A 26165-nucleotide genomic window follows, 5' to 3' on the forward strand; every position below is an offset into this window, starting at 1 on the left:
TCCATCCATCCATCCATCCATCCATCCATCCACCCATCCATCATCCATCCATCCATCCATCCACCCGTCCATCCATCCATCCACCCATCCATCCATGCACTGCGCCCCCGTGCCGCCTCCTCACATACGTGTATGCATAGCTCCATATGCGCCAGTACATGTAATGGACGGTCCTCTCAGGGACCAGGCCCCGGGACCACACTGTAAGTGGAAGCTCCTGTGTAATACGCGGGGCACAGACACGGGTGGAGCGCCGGACGCCATCCCGGTCTCCACAGACCTGCGCCACATAGAATACACTATGAGTCATGCAAAAGACAAAGTCACTGACTGACCAGCAATTATGAAGGCTTATGACACTTGACCTTATGTCATTATAGAATGCCTTATAATGTGTTATGACTGTTGTTACAAAGCATTACGAATATTCACGGGTGCTTATAACATAATTATACAGTGCTATAAGCAGACTATAATGCATTATATGTGTGTAATGCGTTGCAGACATGGGCGTCATGGAGTCTTTCCCGTTTCTCTTTGCAGCTGCTGATGGAAATAATCCTGTGTGAGTGTCGGGGGCTGACAGCGTCAACGGCAGGGCGATGGATGAAAGGATTTCTAAGGGCTTCTTATTGCTGGTTTCACCACAGACCCTGACGATCCGTTTTAGAATGACGTCCCACCACTCCACACTCAGCCGGAGAGGCGGGCTGGGGAGGAGTTTAACAGCAGTCATGAGCTCAGTGTGGACTGTTCCCTGGCAGACGGTCTTCAGGACACCGCCGAGGCCTTCTGTTCTGGAAGCTGGTCAAGTACCCCCCAGTTACTAGCCTTAAACCCCAAGGTCAGAACAATCACCCCAGAGCTGCTCTTGAATACAGGGACAGATGATGAGCCCCGTCTGTATGACGTCATCCGCCATGCTTAATGAGGGGCTACAAACACTTCTGAGAGAGGAAAACATGCCTGTCAGAAAGCGGGGTGGCTTCCGGAAGGCCAGGGCGTGTTTGGATTACATTTCCACAGTCTGTACAACACGAACAAATGGATTAACGGAGAAGACACCTCCACCTCACTGTTTTACTGACTTCCAGAAAGCTTTAGCTTTTGGTCATGCAGACTTCCTTGCTCTTGAGCTTAGTCGGCGGGGTTGTGAGTGGACCGTCTCTCTGCAGGGCACCTGAGGTGTGTGTGTTGAAGTCAATAATGTTCACAGGCTGGTTTCTCCGGGCAGGGAGGTGCTCTGACACCAATCTAATGGCGGTGTCACGATGTCTCCCTGTTCAGTCAGCTCAGAACTTCAGTCATTGTCTGTTGTCCTTCCTGTTTTATGTTGAAGCACTCACCTGTCTTGTCATTTCAGTTCCTGACCCTGTTTTTGCCGTCAGTCAACCCCGTGTAACCCACATCTGTTCCCCCCAGCACATATACACCCCTGGTTCCCTGTTCCCCTGCCAGATTGTCTTGCGTCTTGTGTAGGTACAGCCAAGCTGTCCAGCATTAACTAGCCCATGTTCTGCCTGTTGATCCGTCTTGTTCCTGGTTCTGGACCTCGTTTCTCGTGCCTGCCTCTTATCAGACCTGCTCGCCTGTTTGGACTGAAAACCCGGCAGCTAGAACTTGAGCTTTGTGTTGCCCATGTGCCTGCTCCTTGTTTATCTGGTCACCTACTACTACTACTACTACTACTACTACTTTCAGCTGCTCCCGTTAGGGGGCGCCACAGCGGATCATCCATTTCCATCTCTTCCTTCCCTCTGCATATTCCTCTGTCACAGCTCTCTGACTATACCACCATGTTGTCTGATTCCTGATCCAGACCGGGGACCTTCAGCTCTCTGGCTATACCACCATGTTGTCTGATTCCTGATCCAGACCGGGGACCTTCAGCTCTCTGACTATACTACCATGTTGTCCGATTCCTGATCCAGACCGGGGACCTTCAGCTCTCTGGCTATACCACCATGTTGTCTGATTCCTGATCCAGACCGGGGACCTTCAGCTCTCTGACTATACTACCATGTTGTCCAATTCCTGATCCAGACCGGGGACCTTCAGCTCTCTGGCTATACCACCATGTTGTCTGATTCCTGACCCAGACCAGGGACCTTCAGCTGTCTGACTATACCACCATGTTGTCTGATTCCTGATCCAGACCGGGGACCTTCAGCTCTCTGGCTATACCACCATGTTGTCTGATTCCTGACCCAGACCGGGGACCTTCAGCTCTCTGACTATACCACCATGTTGTCTGATTCCTGATCCAGACCGGGGACCTTCAGCTCTCTGGCTATACCACCATGTTGTCTGATTCCTGACCCAGACCGGGGACCTTCAGCTCTCTGACTATACAACCATGTTGTCCAATTCCTGATCCAGACCGGGGACCTTCAGCTCTCTGACTATACCACCATGTTGTCTGATTCCTGACCCAGACCGGGGACCTTCAGCTGTCTGGCTATACCACCATGTTGTCTGATTCCTGATCCAGACCGGGGACCTTCAGCTGTCTGACTATACCACCATGTTGTCTGATTCCTGATCCAGACCGGGGACCTTCAGCTCTCTGGCTATACCACCATGTTGTCTGATTCCTGACCCAGACCGGGGACCTTCAGCTCTCTGACTATGCCGCCGTGTTGTCAGCCGCCATTAGAGCTGCCGTGCTCCTCTCATATTCATAGTCTCTTCATGATGATGGCTTGTTTACATGTAGGTACACAGCTGTCTGACTTCTGCAGACGTGCTTCTCTGCCCCTCCCAGGTGTTACTGTACTGACACTGTTTAATGCTTCCATTGACTCTTGCAAACATAGAGGTGAGGCATTTATTCCCTTTTCGTTTTAACACAGGTCACAGCTCGTGTGTCCAGGTGTCTCAGTGGACAGACAGTGCATCAAGTCAAATTCCTGCTAATGTGAAAGATTACCTGGCCCACACTGTAAAAGATGCTGATTTGTGTTCTGCCTCTGATTTGACCGTATAATTGATTTAAAGATGCTGAGTTTGTTTTAGAGGTTCTGCGGGGTGTGTTGTGGGCTGTGAGGTGGGAACTGGTACCCAGCTGCTCCTGATAGAAAGCTTGATAGTCTGCCGCAGGAACTGATCGTTCCCTGACAGTTTGGCCTCCTCATCCTGTCCGGCAGCTGAGGGAAGTGGCTGATCTCGGTGCGGTTGGCAGACAAACTGCAGCCAATTTGTAGAGGTGGAGGTGAACAGTCTGTGATAGTGAACACTCTCCCCGTTCAGCACAAGCTATGTCTCCTCATTCTTAAAGCGCAGAAATCTTCCTCTAAAGTGCCTCCTTATATTCATCTGCTCCTCTGTGGTTGAAGCTGATTGAAAAGACGAATCAGAATCAGAATCAGAATCAGAATCAGAATCAGAATCAGAATACTTTATTCATCCCCGAGGGGAAATTGGATACAACCTGAGGTCATGTATTTACTGTAGAAAGGAAACTCCTCTGCAGACAAGAAGACATAGAATACAAAGCACTGTTCAGTCTAAGAGGAGCTGTAGAGGACAGGAGTCAGAATACCTGAACAAACTGCTGGTCATTTGTGAAGTGATTCATTAATTAATTAATCAATGAAACATAAGTCCAGTTTAGTAAATGATACTGGTTTAAAAGTAAATGATGCTGTTGAGGTAGTTTAGTAAGTGATGCTGGTTTAGGTAGTATGGGTACACTGGGTCAGGCGGTGGGAGTTCTGTACTATATACGGGGTACCACAGGACAGTGTTTCAGTATTTCCGTATTTTAGGTGACGTTTTATCAAGTAGTGTGTCCCAGAAAGTTGAATCAGCTCATCTGGACACAACAGTTAGTGGGGGAAACGTTTCCTCACTCATCTAAGGGACTTCATCAGTTTCAGCTGACTGCAGGTATCCCCACCTTTATAAACAGCAGCTTCGTAGCGACCGAACCCGGCCCAGTTGCGTCTCAACAGAATCCAGCGAGGGGTTTCAAATGCAAGCTGCCGTGACCATTAGCTAGAGGTACAACGGCCATGTGTACTGTTCACAGAGGGCTGGGGAATAGCTGCAACCACAGCATGGTGAGATGGTGACAGATGTACTCTTAGCCCCCAGAGGTCATCTGTCACCATCTCACCATGCTGTGGGTCCTGCGGGGTGTCAGCTGAGCCCTGTGACTGCTGCTGACTGGGTGCGACTTCAGTCAGCCATCAGTCTTTATTGGCGGCCTTACGGGGCACGTCTGCTGTACAGATGAGATTTTAATATGTTTCTATGATGACGGCCATTACACCCCCACCTCTGTACAGGTTTGTAAGAGCCAGCTCACACCCAGGGCATCAGCTCATTTATTATGGAGAGAACGTCACACAGCGATGTCTTTCTGTCATGTGCAGGGTATGTAATGGTGAGAGTTTAATTTGACATTAAAACCAGCGACAGAGTACCGGCCATCCCAGCCCACGTGCACACCCATCACTCAGCAAATGGGAGTCACAGACCAACCAGCACCCCCATCAGCTTCATGACCATGACACACACTCACACACACACACACACACCCAGGGACAATTTAATACAGCCAATTCACCTGAACTACATGTCTTTGGACTGTGGGAGGAAACCGGAGCCTCTGCAGGAAACCCATGCAGACATGGGGAGAACATGCAAACTCCACATAGAGGATGACCCCCCAGATTGGACTACCCCAGGGTTCGAACCCAGGACCTTCTTGCTGTGAGGTGACCGCGCTAACCATTACACCACCATGCTGCCTCCAGTAGAACCGTGGTGTGATGCAATTGGATATAGGAGGCAGAGAGAAATAGACCTGTTGACTGATTTTCTGGGATTACAAGGTGTAGCAGGACTACAAACCAGGTGTAGCAGGACTACAAACCAGGTGTAGCAGGACTACAAACCAGGTGTAGCAGATATTGTGGGTGGTGTGCCGTCAGCTCAGCAGTAAACAGTTCCACCCTTGTAAAAATGGATCCTGGGACCAAAGCTAACACACACAGTCTAACGTATTACAAACTACATCACGCTGTATCGGAACACTGTTGTACAGTCATACTGGTTGTCATGGATACATCAGCATCACGTCTCAGTCTTTTTTCCAACACGGACGTGTTTGCTGCTGCACCAGTGTTCATCCTAGCAGGTCAAACATCTCAACAGTGGTATACGGAGACTGGAGAGAGTCTCCACCCATGGTGAAGATGACTGGTGGTGCTATGGAGCCTGACTCCATCATACACATGGAGAACATAACCAGGAGAACGGAATTTCAATTGAGAATTCACGTTAATGTAAACATCCCTCCTGCAGTCTCCAGGAAACAAGTCATCTCTCCTTTGCTGACGGGCGTCCTGTCTGTGGTGATAATTACCCCGCTGCAGCCACTGCTGCACAGGCCGGCCACCGATAACCTCTGTGTTTGTAAGACTGTCGTCCAAGAGACACGCTGCCATAGTCAGCTATGGAGAAGGCCACATCGATGACAAACAAAACATTAATTATCAAGTCCAACGGAACAGCAAAGGCTTCAACAGCGGAGTCATCTGCTCCTCAACCCCTCCGATTTGTTCCCCTCTGCCTCCACATCAGCGTGAAAACCAGATATCACCCCACAAAAGATCAGGTTTTGTCACGTGTTGTCTGAAAAACATAATTTGCCTCCCAAACCTTGGTCAAATTCTCATTAAGCAAATGGCAAGTGTGAGTCCCCGGCTTCTTGTTGCTATAGTTACCGAAGCACTCAATGATCGGAAGACGCACCGTGTACTATAAATGAATACCTACTGCCGAGGCCATAAACATGCAGCGTCATCCGCACGTTAATTCCTTCACACACTGTATGACAATGAGGCCGGAGAGAGAGTAGCGTTGTCAGGTGAACTGAGGGTCTCGGGCCCCTGGGGGCCCAGGCATGTATGCACAGCAGCATCTGAAAGGAAGCCAATTAACAAACGGCCAGCTAGGTGGAGAATACGTGCCCAGCTTAGTGCACAGCAGCAGAAAGGGCAGCACAGTCTTTACAGCTCAGATAAGCAGATATATCCGAAATCTGAAAAAGAATCATAACATTGGCCTAAAATCTTTGCCAAGTCAAATATGCAGATGTGTCTTTGTAGATTTAGAGAAAGCATATGATAGGGTGCCGAGAGAGGAGGTGTGGTATTGTATGAGGAAGTCGGGAGTGGCAGAGAAGTATGTAGGAGTGGTGCAGGATATGTATGAGGGAGGTGTGACAGTGGTGAGGTGTGTGGTTGGAATGACAGATGGGTCCAAGGTGGAGGTGGGATTACATCAAGGATCGGCTCTGAGCCCTTTCTTGTTTGCAATGGTGATGGACAGGTTGACGGACAAGATCAGGCAGGAGTCTCCATGGACGATGATGTTCGCGGATGACATTGTGATGTGTAGTGAGAGTAGGGTGCAGGTGGAGGAGAGTCTGGAGAGGTGGAGGTATGCACTGGAGAGAAGAGGAATGAAAGTCAGTAGGAGCAAGACTGAATACCTATGTGTGAATGAGAGGGAGGACAGTGGAATGGTGAGGATGGAAGGAGTAGATGTGATGAAGGTGGATGAGTTTAAATACTTGGAGTCAACTGTCCAAAGTAACAGGGAGTGCAGGAGAGAGGTGAAGAAGAGAGTGCAGGCAGGGTGGAGTGGGTGGAGAAGAGTGTCAGGAGTGATGTGTGACAGAAGGGTACCAGCAAGAGTTAAAGGGAAGGTTTACAAGATGGTTGTGAGACCAGCTATGTTATATGGTTTGGAGACAGTGGCACTGATGAAAAGACAGGAGGAGGAGCTGGAGGTGGAGGTGGCAGAGATGAAGATGATAAGATTTTCATCGGGAGTGATGAAGAAGGACAGGATTAGGAAGGAGTATATTAGAGGGACAGCTCAGGTTGGACGGTTTGGAGACAAAGCAAGAGAGGCAAGATTGAGACGGTTTGGACATGTGTGGAGGAGAGATGCTGGGTATACTGGGGGAAGGATGCTGAATATGGAGCTGCCAGGGAAGAGGAGAAGAGGAAGGCCAAAGAGGAGGTTTATGGAGGTGGTGAGGGAGGACAAGCAGGTGGCTGGTGTGACAGAGGACGATGCAGAGGACAGGAAGAGATGGAAACGGATGATCCGCTGTGGCGCCCCCTAACGGGAGCAGCCGAAATTAGTGGTTGTAGTAGTAGTAGCAGTAGTAGTAGTAGTAGTAGATAACCAGATGTTAACAAAGGTAAGCACTGGGAATAAAACTTCAAACTATTCGTTCCTCATGTCCATCTGAAAAAGAGTTCGTTAGTTTAGTTAGTATGAGAGACGTGTGGCGAGCTGATCTGAATGGTAACTGTCTTTCTCCTATGACATCACACTGTGCCACCCACATGAATTTAATAAAGATATGTAAAAGTACGGGTAAGCGATCCTGGGCAGAAATTAGCAAGAGCTATCTATATTCAGAATACTACTACTACTACTACTCCTACTACTACTACTACTTTTGGCTGCTCCCGTTGGGGGGAATTATTGAGTATGTATCAAATATGTCGATCATAAATCAGGTTTCCATACTGGATCGGTGGAGGCCCGGGTTACCAGCAACTGCCACCAGTACTGTTGGCCAGCAGGGTGCCGGTGGAAAGTGCTACTGTTGGGCGGAGGAGAAGGAGAAGGAGAGGGGGAGGAGGGAGGGGGTGGAGGTGAGAGTTGGAGCTCTGAATGTTGGCAGTATGACTGGTAAAGGGAGAGAGCTGGCTGACATGATGGAGAGAAGGAGGGCAGGCATAGTGTGTGAGTGCAGGAGACCAGGTGGAAGGGGAGTAAGGCCAGGAGCATCGGAGGAGGGTTCAAACTCTTCTACCATGGTGCTGATGGGAGGAGAGGACTTGAATTTTCCTAAATAATTTGAAATGATGCTCCGACTTCTTGCAGAGCGTATTTTATGTCTTTTATGTAACACTTCCGTCCATCACCCAAGCCAGCTTCGATAGTGGATGGATGTAAAGCTTTGACTCTTTGCATTTTTATGGAAAACATTGTGCAGTCAATTTGGGATTGTATGCTTGTGTATATGGCGCACACATAATCCATGGTCACGTTTAAGGTCATTTTGTTTGTTTTCATGTTGTGGGTGTTCTTGCTGTACTCCAGTAGGAGCCAGCATGGGTGACTCCTGCCCTCCTGGACTATAAGGCTTCTGTTTTACAAACACATGTTATTAGCGTTTTAGGAAAACAAACATTATTGGAAAACATAAAACAATGGATCAACATAAATGGTTCCAGTATTGAACCCGTCCCCGTCCCCCACCCCCCACCCCCACCCCCCACTTAGCCTTTTGAGCTCCTTGTGTTAGGTCGAGCAAATATGACAGTAACAACAAAAATACATCACTGTTAAGAATAATAACAACAATATAACAATACGAATAAGAGAACAAGAATAAGAACATAATAATTTAAACAATAATAGAAACATAATAACTATATGGCTTCTTAATGAGCTGCCAGCTAACTCTGGTGCAACTGTAACATTGTGCGTTGTCCCTGTCAAATAAACAATACACAATAAACTAAACTAATAGTACACGTAGAGCCTCTCGGTGGCGCCAGCAGGGGGCAGTGTGGCGCTTTGCTTCTTCCATAGACCCTCTTGGCGTGAGCGGAGCGGTTGCGTTGACCGGAAGCTGCTGTCGCCTGCCCCGTTCCTGTTCCTGTTTCTGCAGGTCGCTGGAGTTTTAACAGCGTCTACAGCGACGTACACATGTTGCTTAGCGTAGAAACGAACGGGTGGACCAGGGCTGTGAAGAGCAGCGCGACTGATGGCGGGCCCAGCTGGGCCCGGGGACCACGGCCCTGCCTGGAGCCGCGCCCGAGGAGGAAACGCCGAGGGCGGTCTGACAGGACGCGGAAGCGGGGCGGGCTAAGCTAACTGCTAGCCCATGCTGACCGGCGGTTCCGACACTCACCCTGGCTGCTGGTCCGTCCCTGGGTCCGTCATTCTTTGTTTAGGTACGTGTGTTAGTGTGGCTGTGTGTGTGTTAGTGTGGCTGTGTGTGTGTTAGTGTGGGTATGTGTGTTAGTGTGGATATGTGTGTTAGTGTGAGTGTGGGTATGTGTGTTAATGTGGGTGTGTGTGTTAGCGTGGGTATGTGTGTTAGTGTGGGTATGTGTGTTAGTATGGGTGTGTGTGTTAGTGTGGGTATGTGTGTTAGTATGGGTGTGTGTGTTAGTGTGGGTGTGTGTTAGTGTGGATATGTGTGTCAGTGTGAGTGTGGGTATGTGTGTTAATGTGGGTGTGTGTGTTAGTGTGGGTATGTGTGTTAGTATGGGTATGTGTGTTAGTATGGGTGTGTGTGTTAGTGTGGGTGTGTGTTAGTGTGAGTGTGTGTGTTGGTGTGGGTATGTGTGTTAGTGTGGGTGTGTGTGTTAGTGTGGGTATGTGTGTTAGTGTGGGCATGTGTGTGTTAGTGTGGGTGTGTGTGTGTTAGTGTGGGTGTGTGTGTTAGTATGGGTGTGTGTGTTAGTGTGGGTATGTGTGTTAGTGTGGGTATGTGTGTTAGTGTGGGTGTGTGTGTGTTAGTGTGGGTATGTGTGTTAGTATGGGTGTGTGTGTTAGTGTGGGTATGTGTGTTAGTGTGGGTGTGTGTGTTAGTGTGGGTATGTGTGTTAGTATGGGTGTGTGTGTTAGTGTGGGTATGTGTGTTAGTGTGGGTATGTGTGTGTTAGTGTGGGTGTGTGTGTGTTAGTGTGGGTGTGTGTTAGTGTGGGTGTGTGTGTTGGTGTGGGTATGTGTGTTAGTGTGGGTGTGTGTGTTAGTGTGGGTATGTGTGTTAGTGTGGGTATGTGTGTGTTAGTGTGGGTGTGTGTGTGTTAGTGTGGGTATGTGTGTTAGTGTGGGTGTGTGTGTTAGTGTGGGTATGTGTGTTAGTGTGGGTGTGTGTGTTAGTGTGGGTATGTGTGTTAGTGTGGGTATGTGTGTTAGTGTGGGTGTGTGTGTTAGTGTGGGTGTGTGTGTGTTAGTGTGGGTATGTGTGTTAGTGTGGGTATGTGTGTGTTAGTGTGGGTGTGTGTGTGTTAGTGTGGGTGTGTGTGTGTTAGTGTGAGTGTGGGTATGTGTGTTAGTGTGGGTTTTGGGTGTGTGTGTGTCTTTGTGTTGTGCTGCTGTGGGCTGGGGAAACGATGTGTCATGTCATGTCATGTCATGTCATGTCATGTCATGTGCTCATGAAGTGCCAGGACAGTGTCCCTGGTCCCTGGCGGTGGTGTAATGTGTGTGTGTGTGTGTGTGTGTGTGTGTCTGTGTGTGGGTCTGTGTGTGTGTGTCTGTGTGTGGGTCTGTGTGTGTGTCTGTGTGTGGGTCTCGGTGAGGGCTCCTCCACCGTCTGCAGGTGTAAAAGCTTTTTATGAAAACTTTTAGAAATGTTTCATGTTTGTTTTTATTTATGCTGTTTTTATTTTGTTGGAGGCCCGGGGGAGTCCAGCCTGGCGGGACCACCCAGGGGAGTCCAGCCTCGGGGGACCACCCAGGGGAGTCCAGCCTCGGGGGACCACCCGGGGGAGTCCAGCCTGGCGGGACCACCCAGGGGAGTCCAGCCTGGCGGGACCACCCAGGGGAGTCCAGCCTTGGGGGACCACCCGGGGGAGTCCAGCCTCGGGGGACCACCCAGGGGAGTCCAGCCTCGGGGGACCACCCGGGTCCTCCTCTGTGTGGAGTTTGCATGTTCTCCCCGTGTCTGGGTGGGCCGGCTTGGTCGGGCGTCCCTGCAGACACAATTAGCTGTGTCTGCAGGTGGGAAGCCGGATGTGGGTGTGTGTCCTGGTCGCTGCACTAGCGCCTCCTCTGGTCAGTCGGGGCGCCTGTTCGGGGGGCGGGGCTGAGGGGAATAGCGTGATCCTCCTACGCGCTACCTCCCCCTGGTGAAACTCCTCACTGTCAGGTGAAAAGAAGTGGCTGGTGACTCCACATGTATGGGAGGAGGCATGTGGTAGTCTGCAGCCTCCCCGGATCAGCAGAGGGGGTGGAGCAGAGACCGGGGCACCTTGGAAGAGTGGGGTAACTGGCCAGGTACAATTGGGGAGAAAAAGGGGGGAAATTCCAGGAAGGAAAAAAGAAAAGATTGTGTTCCTTTCTCAGTCCAGTGAGCAACTGACAGATGGTGTGTTCTGTTTGAACAGAGAGGGTTCGTGGTTTAATTATGGATTGAACCGACAGTAGGGGGCGCTATGGAAAATATGATACTCACAGTGAATTTAAGTGATGTTGATATATACCATGACGCCTGCCTACATATGCCAGCATGTGTAGGAGTCCAGCTGAGGTTGATCACAGACTCTCATTTAGTTCACATCTCATTTGTAATCTCGACAACAGAATTGTGTATCATGATACGACAACATCTCAGTTTCATCCCTGTACAGCACCACTGAAAAGACGACAGATAATAACGTTGAATTATTGCCCCGTCCTGATTTGAACTCTAAGCTGGTTTTGTCTGCCTCCCCAGTGGGAGGCCAAGGTGACCCAGTATGAAAGAGACTTCGACAGAGTGTCTGCGACTGAGCTGAAAGAAGTGCTGCGGTTTGAGGTACTGGTGGATATTTACTGTGATATTTGACTTTCCCGTCCTACCTGATGGTGTTGATGTGCTGGTGTCATCACTGACTGATGTGTTTGTCCCCCTGCAGAAAGAGAAGGCCAGGGACTTCCAGAAGCAGATCATCAAGTACCTGGAGGCTCTTCTGCGGTCCCAGCAGCAGGTGAGTGTCTGCTGGACAGAAACAGCTGAAAATTCCAAACTTCCTATTTCATTGTTTTTTTTACCTTCAGTAAACAATGAGTCGGCGTCCGGGTGGCGTGGCGGTCTGTTCCGTTGCCTAGCAACACGGCGATCTCCGGTTCGAATCCCCGTGTTTCCTCTGGCTTGGTCGTTCGTCCCTACAGACACAATTAGCCGTGTCTGCGGGTGGGAAGCCGGTTGTGGGTATGTGTCCTGGTCGCTGCACTAGCGCCTCCTCTGGTCAGTCGGGGCGCCTGTTTGGGGGGGGGGGACTGGGGGGAATAGCGGGATCCTCCCACGCGCTACCTAGTCAGGTGAAAAGAAGCGGCTGGTGACTCCGCATGTATGGGAGGAGACGTGGTAGTCTGCAGCCCTCCCCGGATCAGCGGAGGGGGTGGAGCAGAAATCAGGACGGCTCAGAAGGGTGGGGTAATTGGACAGGTACAATTGGGGAGAAAAAGACGGGGGGGGGGGGGGGAAATAAGAGTACTCTGGGCCTCTTGCACTGGGGCACTGGTACACTTGTCCACGGCACTGCCCACCCAGCTTAGTGGGGGTTCGGGGGAATAGTACAGTACACACATTTAAGGGGACCGCAAGGATGGTGTACTGGTGGGTGGTGTTCAGCAGAATGTGGGGTGGGGTGGGGGTCAGTCAGCCGATTTTTTTTTCCCCCCTCAGTGCAGCCCTGGTAGAAACGTGGAAGGTCCAGTCCGAGCGTTAACGGACTCCACTGTCGGGCCCCCGGCTGAGATGAGCAGCGACGCTTGTCCCCCGCCGCGTCCCGTATCCCTCGTAGCCTCGATTGGAAGTGAAGTCTTGTCCAGTTGCTGCCTCGCCGCCTTGCCTTTGTTGCTGCGTTCGCTCGAAAACTGACCGCATGCGAGCTACCTGTCCCGAGCAATCGCGGCTGCCCTGACGATGATCTGCACAACCCCCCCCCCCCCCCCGCCGCCGCCTCGACGCCCCCTCAGCGCTCATGCTTTCAGTTGGGTTCTGCCCGCGGACCGTGGAGACGCGAGGCCAGAGAAGTCAGGCTGTTGTTTTCAGTGTTTGGAGGCTGGATGAGGAGGAGGTCATGCTGAGACTGTGGAGGGGAGGTTCACCCAGGACACGAGTGCAGGTGGGTCAGGGATTTAGAAAGGGGCCTCACAGAAGAAAGGCTGTTGTGTGCTTCTTCAGATGCTGTCAGACCCCCCTCACCCCGCTAGCTGCCTCTGCGTGTCCGTCTGCAGGGCGGTGGTGTTCTCGCTCATGGCGACTCTACAAAACAGTTTGGTAATTGGCTTCAGACTGCACCCGAACCTACCGTGATTACAAAAACGCATTTGTCGGAAGTCTCGGGGTGAAAGACAGATTTAGTCAGATCCCCGGTGACCCGGTCTAGCCGGATCCACATCTAAACGGCACGGCGCTGTTGAAGAGAAATACACGTTTCAATACAAAACGGAAACAACGGGAGGGAATTTGTCGACTTCCGCTTTCATCCACCCCAGACAGCATCCCCATGTGGGCCACTTCAGGCAGTGATGTGGCACTGGTGGCCTTCTTCTGGTCCTGACAACATGGATGTGAGCCTGAAGTGGCCCACATGTATAATAGCAAATGTGGCCCAAATATGCCAAATCACATGTGGGCCTTTTTTGGCTAAGACGCGGTGCTCTGGGCAACATGTAGTCTGGATGTGACCCTGCAGCGCCCCGTGTGGTAAATGGAGAATATGGCCCAAATATCACACAACAAATTTGGGCCACCTGTGGCAAATATGTGGCACATGCGGCATTGCTATGGCTTGGTTCTGGCCCAGATCTGGCAAACAGGAGCGGACCACCCAAGTGCCATCATTTCACACGGTGTGTGGGCCGGGTGAAGTGTCGGGTGTGGGACGGGTCTGGACAACAGCAATTTTGCTATCTGGGAAGACACAGCACAATGCCAAGAGTGAAGGCATGGCTGGCCCCCTGTGGGGATCAGCCAGCCAAACAACCCACATCGAGGTGCACAACAGGGTGCAGAACGACAACATGTCAGAATCAGAGCCTGGTGTAAGCTTCTCAATCTATTGTTGTTGCTGCACACTGGGATAACGACAACACTTCTCGCAGTGTGTGTTGCCCTCTAGGGTTACCCATAAAAACACACACACACACACACACACACACACACACACACACACACACACACACACACACACAGACACACACAGAAACACACACACAGGCTCCTGCAGCAGGAGCATGTCACCTTCCACCTTAAAGCTTGCAGTGATGAGTCACGTGTTTTTCGGCCCTTTGCGGCTTCGACGGGGGAGCTGGTTTCTCCCACACAGTCCAGGTCAGCCTCTCCGCCCCGGTGGCAGAGAGGCTGTGCATCAGTACCCCGTGTTAACACATCTCATTATGGGTTCACCGTCGCTCTTTTGTCATTGCTTTGTTCACCGTTACGTCTTGTCTGTCTTTGTGAGTTGTACATTTGGAGCCGCGTCCCGCTCCTGGATATTACAGCTTTCCTCTGATATACAAAGGGAATATAGAGCAAAGTATAAAGTCATGTCAGGTCAATTCAATTTATCAAGGTAAGTCAGTTCATGTCATGTCACCTGGTAGAAATCCAATATGGTGTTGAGAGGAAGTTAATAATAAAGCAGACAACTGAGACAGTTTCTACCCTGTCTCTCTTTGACTGTCTCTAGTGTTGCAGCTCATAGTGGCAGTCACTATATACATCTGCCAGCCTCCTCCAGCAGTGAAAAAAAATGGTGGGGGGGGGGCGTGGTGTCTGGGTAGTGTAGTGGTCTATTCTGTTGCCTACCAACACAGGGATCCCGGTTTGATCCCCGTGTTACCTCCGGCTTGGTCGGGCGTCTCTACAGACACAATTAGCCGTGTCTGCAGGTTGGAAGCTTGATGTGGGTATGTGTCCTGGTCACTGCACTAGCGCCTCCTCTGGTCAGTCGGCTATTGAGGGGTGGAGGGGGAACTGGGGGCAATAGTGTGATCCTCCCACACGCTACGTCCCCCTGGTGAAACTCCTCACTGTCAGGTGAAAAGAAGCGGCTGGCGACGCCACATGTATGGGAGGAGGCATGTTGTAGTCTGCAGCCCTCCCCGGATTGGCAGGAGGTGGAGCAGTGACTGGGACGACTTGGAAGAGTGGGGTAATTGGCCATATACAATTGGGGAGAAAAAAGGGAAAAAAGTCCCCCCCCCCTAAAAAAAAGGCAACAACAGACCTAAACCCATGAACATCCACAACAAAATAATAATTCCAATTTGTGAAGAACCATACGAAATTATTTTCAGTGGTACACAGGAAGAACCAAAAACACGTAAGATTCAATACGCAGTGGCTCTGGTTTGAAAATGAACTAAAAATGAGCAAAAAACGGTCAGTTGGGGTTCAAACCCTGGTCGGAACAAGTCTCCAGTGGGGCTAGGACCTGACAATATGATACGTGTCATGATACATGGTCGTGATACGATACATATCATGATACATGGTCACGATACGATTGTATCGTGATACATGGTCACGATACGATTGTATCATGATATATGGTCACGATACGGTTGTATCATGATATATGGTCACGATACGGTTGTATCATGATGCATGGTCACGATACGGTTGTATCATGATATATGGTCACGATACGATTGTATCGTGATACATGGTCACGATACGATTGTATCATGATATGTGGTCACGATACGATTGTATCATGATACATGGGTCACGATATGATTGTAGCATGATACGTGGTCACGATACGATTGTATCATTATACATGGTCACGATACGATTGTATCATGATACGTGGTCACGATATGATTGTATCGTGATACATGGTCACGATACTATTGTATCATGATACGTGGTCACGATATGATTGTATCATGATACATGGTCACGATATGATTGTATCATGATACGTGGTCACGATATGATTGTATCATGATACATGGTCACAATACGATTGTATCATGATACGTGGTCACGATATGATTGTATCATGATACGTGGTCACGATATGATTGTATCATGATACGTGGTCACGATATGATTGTATCATGATACGTGGTCACGATATGATTGTATCATGATACGTGGTCACGATATGATTGTATCATGATACGTGGTCACGATATGATTGTATCATGATACATGGCCACGATATGATTGTATCATGATACATGGTCACAATACGATTGTATCATGATACGTGGTCACGATATGATTGTATCATGATACGTGGTCACGATACGATTGTATCATGATACATGGTCACGATATGATTGTATCATGATACGTGGTCATGATATGATTGTATCATGATACATGGTCACGATATGATTGTATCACGATACGTGGTCACGATACGATTGTATCATGATACATGGGTCACGATACGATTGTATCATGATACGTGGTCACGATACGATTGTATCATTATACATGGTCACAATACGATTGTATCATTATACATGGTCACGATATGATTGTATCATGATACATGGTCACGATACGATTGTATCATGATACATGGTCACGATACGATTGTATCATGATACATGGTCACAATACGATTGTATCATGATACATGGGTCACGATATGATTATATAATGAAACATTGCGATACGAAACATATTGCGATACATTGCAATACTCTACATACACTACCGTTCAAAAGTTTGGGATCACCCAAACAATTTCGTGTTTTCCATGAAAAGTCACACTTATTCACCACCATATGTTGTGAAATGAATAGAAAATAGAGTCAAGACATTGACAAGGTTAGAAATAATGATTTGTATTTGAAATAAGATTTTTTTTACATCAAACTTTGCTTTCGTCAAAGAATCCTCCATTTGCAGCAATTACAGCATTGCAGACCTTTGGCATTCTAGCTGTTAATTTGTTGAGGTAATCTGGAGAAATTGCACCCCACGCTTCCAGAAGCAGCTCCCACAAGTTGGATTGGTTGGATGGGCACTTCTTTGAGCAGATTGAGTTTCTGGAGCATCACATTTGTGGGGTCAATTAAACGCTCAAAATGGCCAGAAAAAGAGAACTTTCATCTGAAACTCGACAGTCTATTCTTGTTCTTAGAAATGAAGGCTATTCCATGCGAGAAATTGCTAAGAAATTGAAGATTTCCTACACCGGTGTGTACTACTCCCTTCAGAGGACAGCACAAACAGGCTCTAACAGGTACTATTTAATGAAGATGCCAGTTGGGGACCTGTGAGGCGTCTGTTTCTCAAACTAGAGACTCTAATGTACTTATCTTCTTGCTCAGTTGTGCAACGCGGCCTCCCACTTCTTTTTCTACTCTGGTTAGAGCCTGTTTGTGCTGTCCTCTGAAGGGAGTAGTACACACCGGTGTAGGAAATCTTCAATTTCTTAGCAATTTCTCGCATGGAATAGCCTTCATTTCTAAGAACAAGAATAGACTGCCGAGTTTCAGATGAAAGTTCTCTTTTTCTGGCCATTTTGAGCGTTTAATTGACCCCACAAATGTGATGCTCCAGAAACTCAATCTGCTCAAAGAAGTGCCCATCCAACCAATCCAACTTGTGGGAGCTGCTTCTGGAAGCGTGGGGTGCAATTTCTCCAGATTACCTCAACAAATTAACAGCTAGAATGCCAAAGGTCTGCAATGCTGTAATTGCTGCAAATGGTGGATTCTTTGACGAAAGCAAAGTTTGATGTAAAAAAAATCTTATTTCAAATACAAATCATTATTTCTAACCTTGTCAATGTCTTGACTCTATTTTCTATTCATTTCACAACATATGGTGGTGAATAAGTGTGACTTTTCATGGAAAACACAAAATTGTTTGGGTGATCCCAAACTTTTGAACGGTAGTGTAATTTAGTGAAAATGTGGAAATATATGTAGCTGAAAATACAACTTGCTGTGTACGACCTGGGTAATCTATTTATCAAGGTAATAATCTTGATCTTGGATAGTCGTGATTGCGTTCATGACTACCCATGTTTACTTTCGGAACCTCCGTATAAGCATTTTAGTCGTGGATCCGGTGTCTCGCCTGTACTGTTTTGCAGCTATTGTGCTTTGGGTGAGAATTTTATGTTTGTACAGCATCTCTTTATGTTTTTTGAAGTTATGTTTCAAATTGAGTTTGGAATGCTAACATTTATTTAATGATAATATAAACATTCTAGTCATTCACTCATTCAGTCATTCATCATCAGCCGCTTCTCCGGGGTCGGGTCACGGTGACAGCAAGCTAAGTAGGGCACTCCAGATGTTCCTCTCCCCAATAACACCCTCCAGCTCCTCCTGGGGGATCCTAAGGCGTTCCCAGGCCAGAATGGAATGTAGTCCCTCCAGTGAGTTCTGGGTCTACCCCAGGTCTCCTCCCATTCGGACGTGCCCGTAAAACCTCCAAAGGAAGGCGCTCAGGAGGCATCCTAATCAGATGCCCGAACCATCTCAACTGGCTCCTTTCGACACAAAAAAGCAGTGACTCTACTCCGAGCTCCCTCAGGAAGTCAAAGCTCCTCACCCTATCTCTAAGGCTGAGCCCAGAGCCCAGACACCCTACAGAGGGAACTCATTTCAGCCACCTGTATCCGCGACCTCACCCTTTTGGTCACTACCCAAACCTCATGAGCATAGGTGAGGGTTGGAACGAGGATTGGCTGGTAAATTGAGAGCTTTGCCTTCTGGCTCAGCTCCCTCTTCATCACAATGGTCTGGTACAACGTCCAATTTACTGCTGATGCTGCACCAATCCACCTGTCAATTGACAGGCAGATAAACATTTGAAATACACTTATTTTCGTTTTGGATAACAGTAAAGCGAAAATGGGATTTTTTTTGACATCTTGCTGTCGTGGTGAACCACTGCTAAATGAATACAGAGGAAACACTCGTGGATCCCCAGTCACATGAAATGAATGCCCAGTGTACCTCACACACATCATAGACAGCCTCTTTGACGTCTTCAACTCATGAAATCCAAGATGACTGGGCAAAAAAAGCGGCAATTAATGCTACTAATGCCATGCAAACTGTTGAGTTTCTCCAGCGAACACATGTTTATCTAATCTTACTCAAGTCTGGAGATAAACCACTCACACAGAGGGAAGAAGTCACTGGGGGGAAAAAACAATTTGAATTCCAAGATCAGAGTTGGTTTAGTAACAAAGTGAAGCGTATGCAAAGTACCAGAGATAAGAACATTAAGTTCACAAGGGAAGACGTAAAGAACAACAGTTTGCCCTTCTTCGACTGTGGCGTCCACATTGGGGAAGACAGGAGCCTCCACATTGGGGATTACAGGAAACCTACACACACAGACCAATATCTACTTTTCGACTCACACCACCTGCTGGAACACAAACTGAGCGTCATCAGTACTCTGCAACACAGAGCTGACAATGTGCCCAGCAGCACTCAGGCCCAACGAGAAGAACACAAACACCTGAGGGGAGCTTTAAAAACCTGCGGTTACCCCAGTTGGACCTTTGTGAAAACTGCAACACGGTCCAAAAAGACCAACCAGGTGAGCCACACTGAGATGCAGATGGTCAGGATGCTCTCTATGGTGCAGTGGTAGAAGTTGGTGAGAATTTTGGGGGGTAGACGGGCGCTCCTCAGCCTCCTCAGGAAATGCAGGCGTTGTTGGGCCTTTTTCACAAGGGCCTGGGTGTTTAATGTCCACGAAAGTTCCTCGCTGATGTGGACTCCAAGGAATTTAAAGCTGGAAACACGCTCCACTTCCACCCCATTGATGTGAATGGGGGAGTGGCTGCAGCTTCTAGACCTCCTGAAGTCCACAATCGGCTCCTTTGTCTTCTGCACATTAAGGACAAGATTGTTGGTAGTACACCATGATGTGAGGTGCTCAATCTCGTCTCTGTAGACCATCTCGTCATTGTTGGTGATACGGCCAATAACTGTGGTGTCATCTGCAAACTTAACTATAACATTTGAGGGGTGAGTTGGCAGGCAGTCATGGGTAAAGAGGGAGAAAAGGAGGGGGCTCAGAACACAGCCTTGAGGGGCACCTGTCCCTGAGGGTCAGGGTGGAGGAGGAGTGGTCACCTAACCTAACAGACTGAGGTCTGTTGGTCAGGAAGTCCAGGATCCAGTTGCAGAGGGAGGGGTTGAGGCCAAGGGAGAGGAGTTTGGTGGTTAGTTTGGCGGGGATGATAGTGTTGAAGGCAGAGCTGTAATCTATAAACAGCATCCGGATGTATGTGTTGTTAAGTTCAAGGTGGGTCAGAGCAATGTTTCAGGCATCTTATCAACCGGTCTGGTGACAAGGTATGAGAGAAAGGGAATGCGGTAATGCAGGATACCACCGACTTTGTCTGGGTGGCATCATCAACAGGTCTGTGTACTAGCAAGAATGTGGTGATATGATACATATCACGACACAGGGGGTCCGATTCAATGTATGGTGATATATTGTGATACTGTAAGAAAGGTGATGTGTTGTGATACTGTAAGAAAGGTGATATGTTGTGATACTGTAAGAAAGGTGATATGTTGTGATACTGTGAGAAAGGTGATATGTTGTGATACTGTAAGAAAGGTGATATATTGTGATACTGTAAGAAAGGAGATATGTTGTGATACTGTAAGAAAGGTGATATGTTTTTATACTGTGAGAAAGGTGATATATTGTGATACTGTAAGAAAGGTGATGTGTTGTGATACTGTAAGAAAGGTGATATGTTGTGATACTGTAAGAAAGGTGATATTGTGATACTGTAAGAAAGGTGATATATTGTGATACTGTAAGAAAGGAGATATGTTGTGATACTGTAAGAAAGGTGATATGTTGTGATACTGTAAGAAAGGTGATATATTGTGATACTGTAAGAAAGGAGATATGTTGTGATACTGTAAGAAAGGTGATATGTTGTGATACTGTAAGAAAGGTGATATGTTGTGATACTGTAAGAAAGGTGATATATTGTGATACTGTAAGAAAGGTGATATGTTGTGATACTGTGAGAAAGGTGATATATTGTGATACTGTAAGAAAGGTGATATGTTTTTATACTGTGAGAAAGGTGATATATTGTGATACTGTAAGAAAGGTGATATTGTGATACTGTGAGAAAGGTGATATGTTGTGATACTGTGAGAAAGGTGATATGTTGTGATACTGTAAGAAAGGTGATATGTTGTGATACTGTAAGAAAGGTGATATATTGTGATACTGTGAGAAAGGTGATATGTTGTGATACTGTAAGAAAGGTGATATGTTGTGATACTGTAAGAAAGGTGATATATTGTGATACTGTGAGAAAGGTGATATATTGTGATACTGTAAGAAAGGTGACATATTGTGATACTGTAGAAAGGTGATATATTGTGGTTTCATAGGCCTGTGTTCTTTGTGCTTATGCTACTTCCTGTCTCAGTTTGCGTTGTTGGGTTGGAGTGGAAGGGTCAGATGGCTGAAGATAGATTACAACACTGTTATCCAGCGGTCGTGGGGTTACACACAACACAACATGTTTGTCATGAACCTTTACAAGTAAACAATTAAAAATCAATATAGTGGTTTGATAATTGATACAGTATCACAAAAGATAATGTCGCGACACTCGAGTGTATCGATGTTTTCTTACACCCCTAATCATCTAGAGTGAAGAGACGAACAACACTCTTAGAACTTGACAAGAGAAAAACAATGACTGTCCGGCTTATTTGTGATGGAAGTCCATGGTCTAGGTAGTGGTCTAAAAAGAATCGGAGGCCCTCTGATAGTAAGCAGTATCCCTTATTAAACCACAGGTAAACCACTAAACCAACACATTCCAATTCAGACAGACTCTGTCAGGGTGTAAAGAATAATGGGGTTTATATGGTTTGGAGATGTGGTTCCATTTGGGTGTTTTTGTTTATTATCATTATACCTTCCTCTTAGTAGTAAATATAAGTTTTTGGCACGAGCTTTAACCACTTGTTTTTGACAAGTACTATTGAGGGTTCAGCCATTATGAGTATTTTCAAATGTTAGGGTGCTGTAAGGGTGCCGTTCTTCCTCTTTTTTTTCTTTCCTTTCCCCCCCTTTTTCTCCCCAGCTGTATCCAGCCAATTACCCCACTCTTCCGAGCCGTCCAGGTCTCTGCTCCACCTCCTCTGCTGATCCGGGGAGGGCTGCAGACTACCACATTCAATTCAATTCAATTCAATTTTATGCCTCACATGCCTCCTCCCATACATGTGGAGTCACCAGCCGCTTCTTTTCACCTGACAGTGAGGAGTTTCACCAGGGGGACGTAGTGCGTGGGAGGATCACGCTATTTACCCCAGTCCCCCCCCCCTCGAACAGGTGCCCCGACCGACCAGATGAGGCGCCAGTACAGCGACCAGGACACATATTCACATCCAGCTTCTCACTTGCAGACACATTCAATTGTGTCTGTAGGGACGCCCGACCAAGCTGGAGGTAACACGGGGATTCGAACCGGCGATCCTCATGTTGGTAGGCAACAGATTAGTCCGCCACGTCACCCGGATGCCCCTGTGCATTCGATTCTTTTTAGACTGCCACAAATACATGTACCATGTACCATGGACTTCCATTACAAGTAAGCTGGACGGCCATTGTTTTTCTATTCTCACTCGACCACTTGCCCCATCCTTAAAGAGCACCGATTTTTTCCAAATTTTCTTCTAACATTCCCAATATTCTTCTTGACCCTGTGAAGCACTCTTTTTTTTTTTTCACTCTCTGAACCTGAGTTGGTGACACCATTTAGCGATGATAGCAGTATTGCAGCCCTCCATGACTTTCCTGCAAAAACTGTCAACTTAGTCAGTAATGCACCTGTGTACATAGCAGGATGTGCTGTAAGGAAAGCAGTCCTGAGTCCTGAGTCTGACCTGCAGTGAGTATGGGGAGGCTCTGGTGTCATCACAGTCACCGTCATCTTATTCGGCCATATATTGCTGCTGCAGCTGAGAGACCGGGGAAGACTCGGCATGTTATCAGAGGGCATTATTAAAGTGATATTTACAGCAGAGAAGTCCCTCCAACACCACACGATGGAAAGAAATGTCCATTTCCACAAAAAGAAATGTCCACTTCCACTCCTGCAGAGCACAGTCATCTCTGCGATAGGAAACAGGGACACTTTTAAATTATCCACTGCAGACAACAGATGAATACTATCTACTATTTAAAAGTTGAATGGCAGTGGGGGAAAAGGAAGCCTTGTATCTCTTAGTCCTAATACGGGGCATCCTCAACCGACGACCTGAGGGTAACAGCTCAAACTCCGGCTGAAGCGGGTGACCTTGGCATTCCAGAAGGGAAGTAGCCTTTGAACACCTTCCTATTATAAAGGTTGGTAAGCCGGGCTTGACTTGTCCTGAAATCTTACTAGCCCGTTTGATGAGTCTATCAAGCCTTTTTTTATTGGCCAGAGTCAAGTTGCCAAACCAAGCCACAATAGAGCACGTTAAAACTTCTATAAAAGAGACCCATCATCTGGGAGGAGACATTTAAATGTACACATTTGGCATCCGGGTAGCGTGGCGGTTGATTCTGTTGCTTACTGACACGGTTTGCCGGTTCGAATCCCCATGTTGCCTCTGGCTTGGTCGGGTGTCCCTACAGACAAAATTTGCTGTGACTGCGGGTGGGAAGCCGGATGTGGGTGTGTGTCTGGTCGCTGCCCTAGCGCCTCCTCTGGTCGGTCAGTGTGCCTGTTCGGGGGGGGGGGGCAGGGGGAACTGGAGGGAACATTGTGATTCTCCCACGCGCTACGTCCCCCTGGTGAAACTCCTCACTGTTGGGTTAAAAGAAACGGCTGGTGACTCCACATGTATGGGAGGAGGCATGTGGTAGTCTGCAGCCCTCCCTGGATCGGCAGAGGGGGTGGAGCAGTGATTGGGACAGCTCGGAAGAGTGGGGTAATTGGCCAAGTACAACTGGGGAGAAAAGGGGGGAAAATGTCCACATTTTCCTCAGGAAAAACAGTCTTTGTTGGACCCTCTCTTATGGGGAAGCAACATGAGTTTCAAAGCACAACTTGTTGTGGAGAACAACCCCCAGATATTTGTAGCTGTCCACAAGCTCCATGTCAGCACCTTTAATGCTGGTTGGTACAGGACCAGGAGGAGTCTTTCTAAAGCTGATCATCATGTCTTTAGTTTTAGACAGTGGAGAAAGGACTCATCACACCAAGACACAAAGTCGTCGACCACAGGTCCATGTTGATCCTCCTCCCCTTCAAGAAGACTTACCATCACTGAATCATCTGCAAATGTGAATATGTGTCTATTGGTATGGTTGCTATGGCGACAGTCATTAGTGTACAAGATGTAGAGTAACGGGGAGAGGCAACAGCCCTGAGGGGAACCGGTTGAAGAGTACAGCTGATTGGAAAAAGAACCATTAACCCTCACACACTGGGACCTATCAGTCACATCCGGTATCCAGGCAACTAGATTAAGATCCAGTCTGAAGAGATGGCTTTGCTTTTCTGCTAACGGATGTGGCTGGGTCGTGTTAAAGGCTGAGGAGAAATCTATAAACAACAACCTGGCATGAGCATTTGTCCCCTCAAGATGGCGCTACAGAAAATTGAATAGTGTTATCACGAGATCTTGTACACCCCTATCGGGTCTGTATGCAAATTGCCGTGGATCGAGGGATTTTTTTCCACCTGCGATAAAGCCTCGTGTTTAATGAGCTTCTCAAACATCTTCATGATTAGAGAAGTCAACGCTACTGGCCTACAGTCATTTATTGTCACAGGGGTTCTGGTCTTGGCAACTGGTACAGTTGTGGAACGTTTCCATAATTTGGGGACCCTCTGTTGCTGAAGGGATAGTGTGAAAAATTGTGTGAAAATTTCACACAACCGTTGAGCACAGGTTTTAAGAACCTGGCCACAGATATGATCAGATCCAGGGCTTTTGCTAGACTTGGTGACTTTGAAGAGTTTTTCCACACTTTTGATATCAACAGTCAACGCTGGGGGCGCTCTAGTGCTGTTCTTCAATGCATTCAGTTTGTCTGTGAAGTCGTGATTATCAAATCTTAAGTAAACTTTGTTTAACTAATTGAAAGGAGCCAGCTGAGGTGGTTCGGGCATCTGATTAGGATGCCTCCTGGGCACCTTCCTTTGGAGGTTTACCGGGTACGTCCAACTGGGAGGAGACCCCGGGGTAGACCCAGAACTCGCTGGAGGGACTACATGTTCAGTCTGGCCTGGGAACGCCTCTGGATCCCCCAGGAGGAGCTGGAGGGCGTTGCTGGGGAGAGGGACGTCTGGAGCGCCCTACTTAGCTTGCTGCCACCGCCACCCGACCCCGGAGAAGTGGCTGATGATGAATGAATGAATGTTTAACTCATCAGCCAACTGTTTATCTGAATTAAAACCGACCAGAGCAATGTTCCTGTTAAATCAGACAGAAGTTGACCAAAACTGTCCAGATTCAAGGTCAGTAATTACATTTTAGCCTCCAGTTCCTGCCCCAGCCCCTGATAGAGACACACTCATACTACACAATGTTTGTGACCGAACACCTTGTCGTGGAAGTTTCCCAAGGGTGGAAGTTCCATTAACTCATGTTACTGTAACTGAGTAGCTTTTTGGTGTACTTGTATTTCTGCGTATCCATAACCACCATTAGTACAGTAGTTTTTGTACATGCATATATTTTGCCGTTAACACACACCTCACTTTGTGTGTTTTTGCCAGTTGTGCCTTTTCTGTCATTTATGCATTTATCTCCCTCTCATCACTCCAAACTGGTCAGGGGTCTGTGGCTGTGTGTGTGTTTTGTGTATGTATGATGTGTGCGTGTGGGGTGGGGTGGGGGTGGGGGTATTTCGAGGCAGACATTTAGAGGAGCCATTGCATAGCGCCTTTGGACACATGCGAGGTGCTTTTGTGGCAGTCACTGCCCGTGGTGTCAGTTACCCCCCTGGCTGAACGCAGCAGAATGGCGAGTAAAGAGACGACTGTGTTTGGCGTGGGCCGGTGGGTTTCTCGTGTGCATCGGTGATAGATAGGAGCTGCAGTTTAACCTCAGATGTCTCAGAAAAAATGCAGATTCATCCATTGTTTTGTTTTTTTTTTGGTTGCAAAGTCTGCCCAACTGGTATGATCTTTTCCCTCGTGAGTTTTAAACCAGCTGAGATGGCCCTCGGCGCCACGCACCCCCAGACCACACCATGATTCGGGGAGAACTGGGCCTAAACGATTTGCTGGCATGAGTGAGGCTTTCCAGCTTATGTGTCTTGGCTCGCTCTTTCGCCATGGGGCCGGGCCTGATTAGCATTATCGAGATGGGTCAGTGCAGGGCCACAGTCATCTCTCCCACCGGAGACCGGTTCCGTTTGCTTCTGCCACGCGGCGCCAGCGTAACGTTAATACCACACCTGCACAACT

The 26165-nt window shown here is 47.9% G+C and overlaps 1 pseudogene; it reads left to right on the forward strand.

The window, feature by feature from the left end:
- The window catches only part of LOC130113917 (regulator of nonsense transcripts 1-like), a 142514-nt pseudogene that overhangs the window by 111762 nt on the left and 4587 nt on the right, over positions 1 to 26165 (forward strand).

Source organism: Lampris incognitus, chromosome 6 (assembly GCF_029633865.1).
Source record: "Lampris incognitus isolate fLamInc1 chromosome 6, fLamInc1.hap2, whole genome shotgun sequence".
In the NCBI taxonomy this organism is placed as follows: domain Eukaryota; kingdom Metazoa; phylum Chordata; class Actinopteri; order Lampriformes; family Lampridae; genus Lampris; species Lampris incognitus.